The sequence below is a fragment of the Triturus cristatus genome, chromosome 2_1, assembly GCF_964204655.1.
Source record: "Triturus cristatus chromosome 2_1, aTriCri1.1, whole genome shotgun sequence".
Classification (NCBI taxonomy): domain Eukaryota; kingdom Metazoa; phylum Chordata; class Amphibia; order Caudata; family Salamandridae; genus Triturus; species Triturus cristatus.
In genome coordinates, this window is record NC_140581.1 from 222,620,075 (window position 1) to 222,629,188 (window position 9,114).

Here is a 9,114-nt window from a genome sequence, read left to right on the forward strand (position 1 = left end):
CAGGACTTGTTGGACATCGCGCCCAGGACGATGGCAACCGAGCTCGCAGGCTCTCAGGTAGGTAGCGACACCATGCATCCGACTGTGTCCCGCCGGGCTGGCCTCCCTCCACAGGTCTCCCGGCGCTGTGAGGATCCCAAAGGGTCGGTGTAGACTGCCCACTGACCACCGCACCCAGACCAACTGCAACAGATGCGTCTGGCCAATCGAGGATGTGAATGTGCACCCAGGGGATCCACCCCATGGAGCGTTCCCCTCTCTGTCGCTCCCAGCCGCCACCAGGGCTATGGACTCTCCTCCAGGCCACTCCAACCCAGATCGCCTGCGGTGGCCGCGCTCACTCCTGTTCGGGTCAGTGGTCCCCAACGCGCCTGGGCTCTCCACTGGTACACTGTGGTGCGTAGGGCTACTGTTCAGGGCGCCCTCATTCTCTTCGGTGGCCTCCCAGCACTAGCTCTATCTGGCTGCAAGATTCGGGGTCATTCCAGGAATCCCAGACCCAGGCTCCCCCGCGCCATCAGTCCACAGGCCCCGGGCCTTAAAGATGGGGGCAAAGCGCAAAGGAGGTCCCCGGCAGGATATCAACGAGAGTCCCTCCAAGTCCGCGCACGCCACGGGGCCCCTATGGCTCCTCCTCCACCCCGGTCCGAGCGCCCCACTGTCGCAGCCTCGTGGTTCCAGCGCCCGAAGCGTCCCACTCCGGACCGGGGGGGAGTTGGGTCCAGCCCCCGTCTAGGCTACCGCCGGGTCAATTGGCAGCCCCTCACCTCGGGAGCCGCGCAGATCCAGGCAGGTGTTCCCCGGGCCCCGCCTCGTGCAGGCCGCGAGGTCCAGCGGGGCCCAGGTCTCTCGCTAGAAGCGCGGTGCAGCCGATCGGCCATCCAACGAGCCCAGTCAGTGTGCTTGGTGTGTGGGCTCCCGGAGGCTCAGCCGATCATTCCACTCTCGCAGGGGTGCCAGGTCATCTGCCGCGCGCGTTGATCCGGACTCCGCCGTCAGTGGGGTCGTCCCCACACCGCCGTAGAGGGCTCCGCCTCCAGCCACGGCTCAACTCGAGCTCCACGGCTTGCGCTTTCCGGCTCCGGCACAGGCCTCGCCGTCACCAGGTGGCCCCCGCTTTGTCAGCGGGACCGCCGCCAGCACCGGAGTACCTCCCGGGCCACCGGAGGTTCCGCCCAAGCTTCAAAGCGATCAGAAGGGCTCCGGGAGGAAGCTTATTCGAAGCTATGTAATCGCGGCGGCGGAGGGACTCAAAGACACGTCCTACTCCGTCGCCATCTTGGACACGCCCCCCGGGCACGCCATACTTTTAACCCTTATCCTCAGCCCTGTTCTCACAGATCTCACTATCCTAATCTTTTAGTTATGCCCAATACATGGCTAGGTGCCTGGCTGGGCTTTCAGACCAAGGGCTTGATTTAGATCTCGGCAGATGGGTTATTTCGTCACAATGGTGACGGTTATCCCGTCTGCTAAAATATCAATCCTATTATATCCTACGGGATTTATATTTTGGAGGACGGGATATCAGTCACCGTTGTGATGGACTTACCCGTCCGCCGAGATCTAAATCAGGCTCTAACTGTGTAATGAATACCTCTGCTCCATAGACATCCTGGGTGATGTCATGAGCAGTGCATTGGGGAAAGGTTTGGTTGTGTTGCTCTGTCTAACTAGTGAATTTCAATAGTTCATAGGTTTTGCACTGTAACTAAAGTTTTTGTTAGGGGTGATCGTATGGGTGTGTGTGTGTGTTTGTGTGTGTCACTCATTCAACGTGTCAGGCTGTACGCTGTTTATTCAGTTGTTTGGGGGTTATTCTTTTTGAAAAGTCAATTAATTAGTGAACTTAGTGGAGAAGAGAACAGTAAGATACACTGTAGCAAATAAAGTGTAGCAATCTCAGGGTACTATGGAGAAGACATATGTATTTAAAGATACAATGCTGCACTAGGAACCATTGAATAATCATTCAGCTCAACAGGGAGCCTGCGAGCGTGTTCTCCCTAATATATAATGGAAATAAATGCAACATACTGGATAATGGATAATCATGATATGTACATTTTATTGTAAACAAATCACAAAAACTATTGTATAGACGGTTCAAAAATATATAAAGGTGTTCACAGCAACTGGGGGGCATGCCCTGCAGCTAGCGCAGCGAGCACTGCCGTGATATGTAGACGCCACAAGTATGTTTTCAAATGTTGTTTTATTTTTCCTGACTCACTGTTGCTTGACCCCACATATTACTGTAGATATTTCACATTATTTCCAAGCTCATTTGCACTGCTTTTTGTAGGTAACATATATTATTATTCCACACTTTTAATTCGTTTTCACAAGTCTCTCCTGAGTGGCCAATGCACCTTGGTGGCCCGAGTTATTACTTACTGATTTTCTAATTTTTTGCAAATTTAGTACATATTGTCTTATTGTGTGTGGAATCTTGTGAGTGGAATTTTGAGTAGTGTGCAGGGCACATGTATTATTTTTTCCAAACTCTTTGTCAATATTTGCCAGCATCTCTGTTGCTCTCCTAGCATCCATGGCTGACCCCTAGATATTATTACTTGGTTTTCCCATTTTTTCTGAATTTAGTCCAAATGACCCTAGTGTGTTGGTGTCTGGAGCTGGGGGAGGTTGTTTGTAGACCACAAATATTATTTTCCTAAAATTATAATACATTTTTGCCAATCTCCCTGATGCATTAATGGGCACCCCAGGAGCTGTATGTCTAAGTGTGTTCTTCGTTCTATGTTCTCAGGCTCACTGATGCTCTCCAGTGGGCCACTGGAGTCCTGGCGGTCCACCAGATATTCATATTGTGTTTTTCAAAAAAAATTAAAGGCTATGTTGTTTCAGAAGGGTTGCATGCCCTGAAGCTATCTGCCTGCCTTTGTGGGTTTTACTGTGCTCCATGAAGTACATCCATGTTGTCGGTGCTCCCAGGTTTCTTCAGCATGGTACTTTCGTAATGCTTTCATATTTACCTATTACTGGACTGTCTTAACTTTGTGTCGTAGGCCTTTTAGTATTGGAAACATTTTTGACAACAACTTTGATATTCAACTTTTCATTAAAAGGTAATGTCATGGTATTGTTGCTATCTATTATGTCATGTATTGCACTCGCCATGGCCAGGTCTGACCTTATGACTTCTCATTGCTTTTATTCAGCATTAGTAACCTTTAAGCTGACAGAAGTGAAAGAGAGGCATCATCTGCGCCTAAGCACCACAAAACTACAAGGGCTCACCAAGGATATGATAAGCAAGCAAACCCCAGATCTCTGAACCCATAGCCTTGCCCATTTATACAATGGTAGGCTGGCCAAAGTGTTTGTATTTGATCGTCTCTTATTTTCTTTGGTAGAGGAATGGTCCACGTCAAATCTATTTTTCAGCTGTTGCGGTACCGCATCCACATTCATTCATTCATTAAATCTTTATTTCGACGGAAGGGAATGGCCATAAAAGCATGTACAAAACAATAGACATCTGTAAAATATAACTAGTCAAAACATTAAAATCAGATAAAAACAAATATCAGAACGTCTTAGAATTGCGTAGTTTGACAGCTGATTTTAAAAATAGGCCCACTCTAGAGCAGAGATCTGCTGAACACAATGACTAGAGATAAAATAGCGCAGCTCTACTGTTACTAATCTTGGCTTTGTGAACAGTTGGAATAAGGAAGCCCTTGGACAGTTCTCTGTGAAATCTACATAAAAACAGAAAGTGCAGAATAGTTTGGTCACGGGGGCGGTAACAGACAGACGACGCATCGTACTGCCCAAGGGGGAAACATAGCTTCCATCTGATTGAGCCCAGTCGAAATCTAGCAAGAAGTGATCTTTCCCATGCCTTACTGACCCACTCAAGATATGACTCCGTCTTGGGACAAGTTTGGATCAGCACGTAATTACTCAGAAATTCAGAATTTGAAATAATCGACTCCCTGTCCTTAACTCGTTTCCAGAGGAAATGCTTCTTCACCCACCTCATATCCTCCTTCTTAATAGAAAATGGGTCAGTGAATAGGCTAGGTCTACCAAGTTTTGGAAAGTTCAGCTGTAGATACTGAAGCTAAGGTACAGGAAGGCCAGTCGCACGCGCCAAATAATCCTCTATTATATCCCTCCTGAGGGAAGCCTGCGCGTTGCATCAAATAGATCACCAAAATATCAGGGAAGCTAATTTTATGCAATCTTCAGCATAGTCTAAGCTGAGCTCCTTCTGCACCTGAAAGTTATTACTGCTGGGGATCCCCAAAAGTTTTCAAAATACCCTGTTCTCTCCCACCTGCAGGTGTCCCAGACCCTTGAGGTAAATCAAAGTTGGAACACATCTGAGTTTGTAGATCTCTATGAGAGGACGGGTGGGCTTATTCCCCAAACAGGCTGAAACTTTAAAGACCGACCCAATGACCTGCTTAAAGCTGGTGCACCTGTTTGCCATGCAAGAAGTCCAGCTAAGTTTCTCATCAAAAGTAATAACAATATAGAGAAAAGAACAAGCTCTTTCAATATGCAAACCCCTAATATAGCGTGGGCAAGTCTTTGCAGACCTGGGACTACAGACCATCAAATACGTTTTCGATCTGTTAGTTTTCAAATTAAGGCTCTTAAAACAAACAAAGCCATCGATGAGAGCCTTAAGACTGTTGGAGTTCTGGCTAGCAAAACGGCGTCATCCACATAGAGCAGCACCGGTACCAGTTTCTTTTTTACTTGGGGAATATCTGCATCTAGACCTATCATAACTGACTCCAGCTTATTAATGCACAGGAGGAAAAGAATCAGCGCTAAAACACACCCTTGCCGAACCCCACGTTCGAGGCTAAAAGATTCCAAACACTCTCCATTTTTCCTGTATCTCACTGAGTCCCTGAGATTCAAATGCAGTTCTCTAAGAAAATGAACTTAGAGGCCAGGATGTCCCACAACTTGGATCTATTGACACTGACAAAAGCTAAAGGCATGGCACTACACTTAAGCAATCTATATACATATTATAAGATGCAGCTTAACCCATTGCTCGATAGCCTTCAAGCCATGGCGAAAGCCAAAATGAGCCTCCAATAGACCCTATTTTCCTCTATCCTATGTACCAGTCTGTCTAAGGTGACTCATCTTATGATCTCAACTGGCGAATCTATGAGTGAGATGGGGGGGGGGGGTAGAAGGCCAGATCCCACCTGCCCCCTTTTTTAAAAAACTGGAACAATAGTAGAAGACCTCCAAGACTCAGAAAGCCCAACTTCACAGGCAGCATTGAAAAGGTTTGTTAACAGGGGGATCCAAAAAGTAACATTGCCCTTATGCAGGTCCATTGGGATGCAATCAGGGCAATAGGCTTTATTGGCAATACTGCGCTGGATGGCTGAGATAACCTCATCTAAAGAAAAGGAAATTGCAATAGGTAAGCAAGATTGAACAGGAACCAGCCTACTAAGATCGTTGTCCTTCAGGGCATATATGCCCTGGAATTGGAATTAATGTACCCAATCCTCCGGAGCAAGGTTACAGTCCATGCATCCTGGGGGCATCTGCAAAAGAGTAGTTGTTAACTAAATTCCAAAATACCTTATGGTCTTATAAGGTGAGAGCCTGGGCCAAAGCATCCCAGTACAAATTTCTCACTTCAGCTTTCCTAGCCAATAAATCTTGTGTGTATTCCCTTCTGCTACTCGCAATTTCCATCCTATTCTTTGGAAATGTTTTGAGAGCCAAGTGCAATTTACTAGATGACCTGCAGGCTTTATCAAACCAAGAGGCCATGCTGGGGTCATGTAACTTAAACGTTTTCATGAGGATTGCTTTTATTGCACACCCTAGAGTCTACTATTGAATATTAATCAATATCCAGCAATTAACAGTTTAGAAAGTTACTCAAATTACCTGCTACAAAGTTGGCAAATACTGAAGAAATATTTGCATGCCTCCATATTAATCTGCTCAAGTTATCTTTGGCCTTATTCATAGTTTTACCCACCAGAGTATGCCTTATGCCCTTCATAGAACCCTTCATAAAAGGATTAAATGAAAGATGAAGAGCATTATGGCCAATGAAAGTATTGCGGATGACACCAACGTCAACAATACTGGTGGTCAAGCCATTGGAAATAAAAGCAGAATCTATAGTGGAACACTGGCCTCTACCAGTGAAGATAACTGCCTTAGTGATATTAGAACCTAAAAGGTCGAAGACATTACACAGATTGGAACTGGCAAGCATTGGAAATAACATAGCATGCCTACCATCTTGGCCCTGAGTGGAGAAATGACAAAATAAGTCAGAGGGATAAGATTCAGTTAAATCTGGACAAGTTCCCAATTTAGCTAGTTACAAATTGTTCCTGTACATAAAGGGCTGGCACTTAGTGAGTCAATAAAATAGCTGTGGCATACCCATTTGTCGTAACAGAGAATTCATCCTTATAACAATTCTAAACAAATAACCCAACATTAGGTGCCCATTTTAGGTAAAACGCCTGGATAAGTCTGCTGCCTGTATCAATACAAGTTATGGAGGAACCCAAAGTGACCTTAAACCAGGTTAATACACCAGGACTGACCTGCCGTGAGGAATGCTGTAGAGCATGCAGGGAATAGCTCACATAGCCATTACAAAAAACATCCTCCGTGGCCCATGTCTCCTACAGTAATACTATATTAAATTGCTTAACCAAATCCAGCCACGTCTGAGATCCCAACTTAGCTTTAATCCCCACAGTGTTCCAGCTAAGTATGCTAAAGCTCTGTGGTCCAACATCTGCTTTCTCTAAGGAATTGGTTCCATGGAAGCTGCTCTCAGCAAGCGTAGAGACAGGAGGCATTTAATGGGTAAGAGTCACATTAGGAGAGCCCACTATGTAAGGCTGGATGAAATTCAAAATGGGGGCTTCACGATCGCAAATACTGTCCCCCAGGTCGAAAAGTCAGTCCACCTCTGAGGGTGGACAGAGTCTCCAAATTATTCAAATTGGGAACTCCCAAGTTTGGCCTCCCTCTGGGTTGTGCAATAGGGCACCTCAAAGATTGGACCAGGTTACTATAGAAATATGAGTGGAGCAGAAGTTGGATTAGACTGGATTTGAGCAACCTCCTTTTAACCCCAGAAGTCAGACCATCAATAATCCTTGCCAATCTGAAATTAACTACTACACAGCCCCCCCCCCCCCCCGAAGCATTTGGAGTTGGGGCCTACCCATCCCACTCTTATCACCATTAAAATGTCATCTGCGGCCCAAGTCGATGAGTTACTCTTTGAGCTAAGCCAGTGGGTGACCTTATTTTTCAATTCAGTGGTCGATTCAGTGGACCCCATAGGCAGTACAGGAACATTAACCATAACAACCACATACAGGTTAGCAGCAGGTAGTAAATTTAGGGTGGGGGCCTTTTCTCCATGCCCTCCCCTTATAGGGCATATTCATATTGAAGGTCTCAATAGTTGGGTACTACCTTATGGAACAGGGTCTCATTTCTGCATTAATGACTCCTGGAAACTGTAGGTTGGAAAAGCATAATGGGGGCAAAGGAGATGTCATAACTATCAGCTACAGATTTATCTGGATGCCCATGGCAGAATCTGGGTGGTCAGAACTTCCTTGTTTTTTCTGACCAGGAGCACCATGACCACCCATCCTTACTTCCTTGTAGTCCATAATCGTGACAAGCTTAGTTTTGATGGTCTGTATTCTTGAAAAGATCAGGACAAATTTGGTACCCAGAATAGCAGTGAATTTCGACTTAAGTGAATTGACCACAGCGTCTGCTAAGTTGGGGCCTGGCTGAAGTAAGTGCTCTGTTTGTGACTCAGAGCTAGTGAAACTAGGGGCCATTTTGGGCATGGTGGCCCGTCTTCTGTGTTTGTTCACAGGGCTTGAACAGTGTAACTGACTACTAGACTGTCTGGACACCAGCACTGTACTGCTAGCGGGACCCAAGTCAGGCAAGTCAGGCAATGTACTTAAACTTAGCAGCCAGGGCCTGCTGTTGATACAGCAGGAAGTGAAGGATGGTCACCCGGGGCAGACTGGAGGCGCAAGGAGGGAGACCTTCCTCACTCAGAGAGAGGCACCGCTCCGCAAGTTCAATTTCTTTTCATAAAACCCCTACAGACCATGCCAGGAAACCCTCAATACTAGTAATTCTTGGTGCTGCAGGAGAGGATGTAATATGAGATGGGGCAGCCTTGCTCTTCCCCATGCTTTAAAACTATAGAAAAATAAAACTGGTCACGCCAAAACAGAGAAACAAGAAAACAGAAAGCAGAAGCTGGTACCTTTCCTGATCCAGGCAAAGAAACAAGTAGGGCGAAGACGTGCCCGATCTTGGCCCAGTGTTTGCCCAGACATGCTCCCGGGCATGTCCCACATGCATACCATGCAGCGGTATCTAGTCATGCTAAAGAGCGCTACAGCAGTGGCGGCCCCTCCTCCTGGGCTCGCACACGCTCATGCAGGCTTCTTGATGTTGTGGTCCTCCAAGCTGCGATGGCTGGAAGCATGATGTCCCATGCCGTGGTATCTAGTTGCAATAAAGAGCCCAACTTCCTCCTGGGCTCACACAGACTCATGCAGGCTCCTGGATCTTGGGACCCTCCAAGCAGCGATGTTGGCAAGCGGGTTTTAAGGCATCCTGAGCTGCGGTATCTAGTTACGCTAAAGAGCGTTATGGGGGTGCTGGACCCTTTTCCTGGGCTGTCACATACTCCTGGATGTTGTTAACCCCCAAGCAGCAATGACAGCAAGAGGATATTAAGGCGTTGTGTGCCGCGGCATCTAGTCACACTAAAGAGTGCCATGGTGCTGCTGGCCCCTCCTCCTGGGGTCGCACTGACTCATGCCAGCTCCTGGATGTTGTGGCCCCCACATTCAAATGCTAGGAGTGGTTGCTGAAATACTCTAGAGGAGTGTCGTGCACATTGTCCAGCTCCAAACAGGCATGTCTAACACTGGTCAAGCTGCATATTATATGTTCATCACTTCAAAGTGGTTAATCACTGTCATGCAGACTAAGAAGATGGTTTCTGACACCTGTACTGCTTTTCAAGACATCACTAGCACACAGCACTTAGAATGTTTTAAGCAAGTATAGCATGCA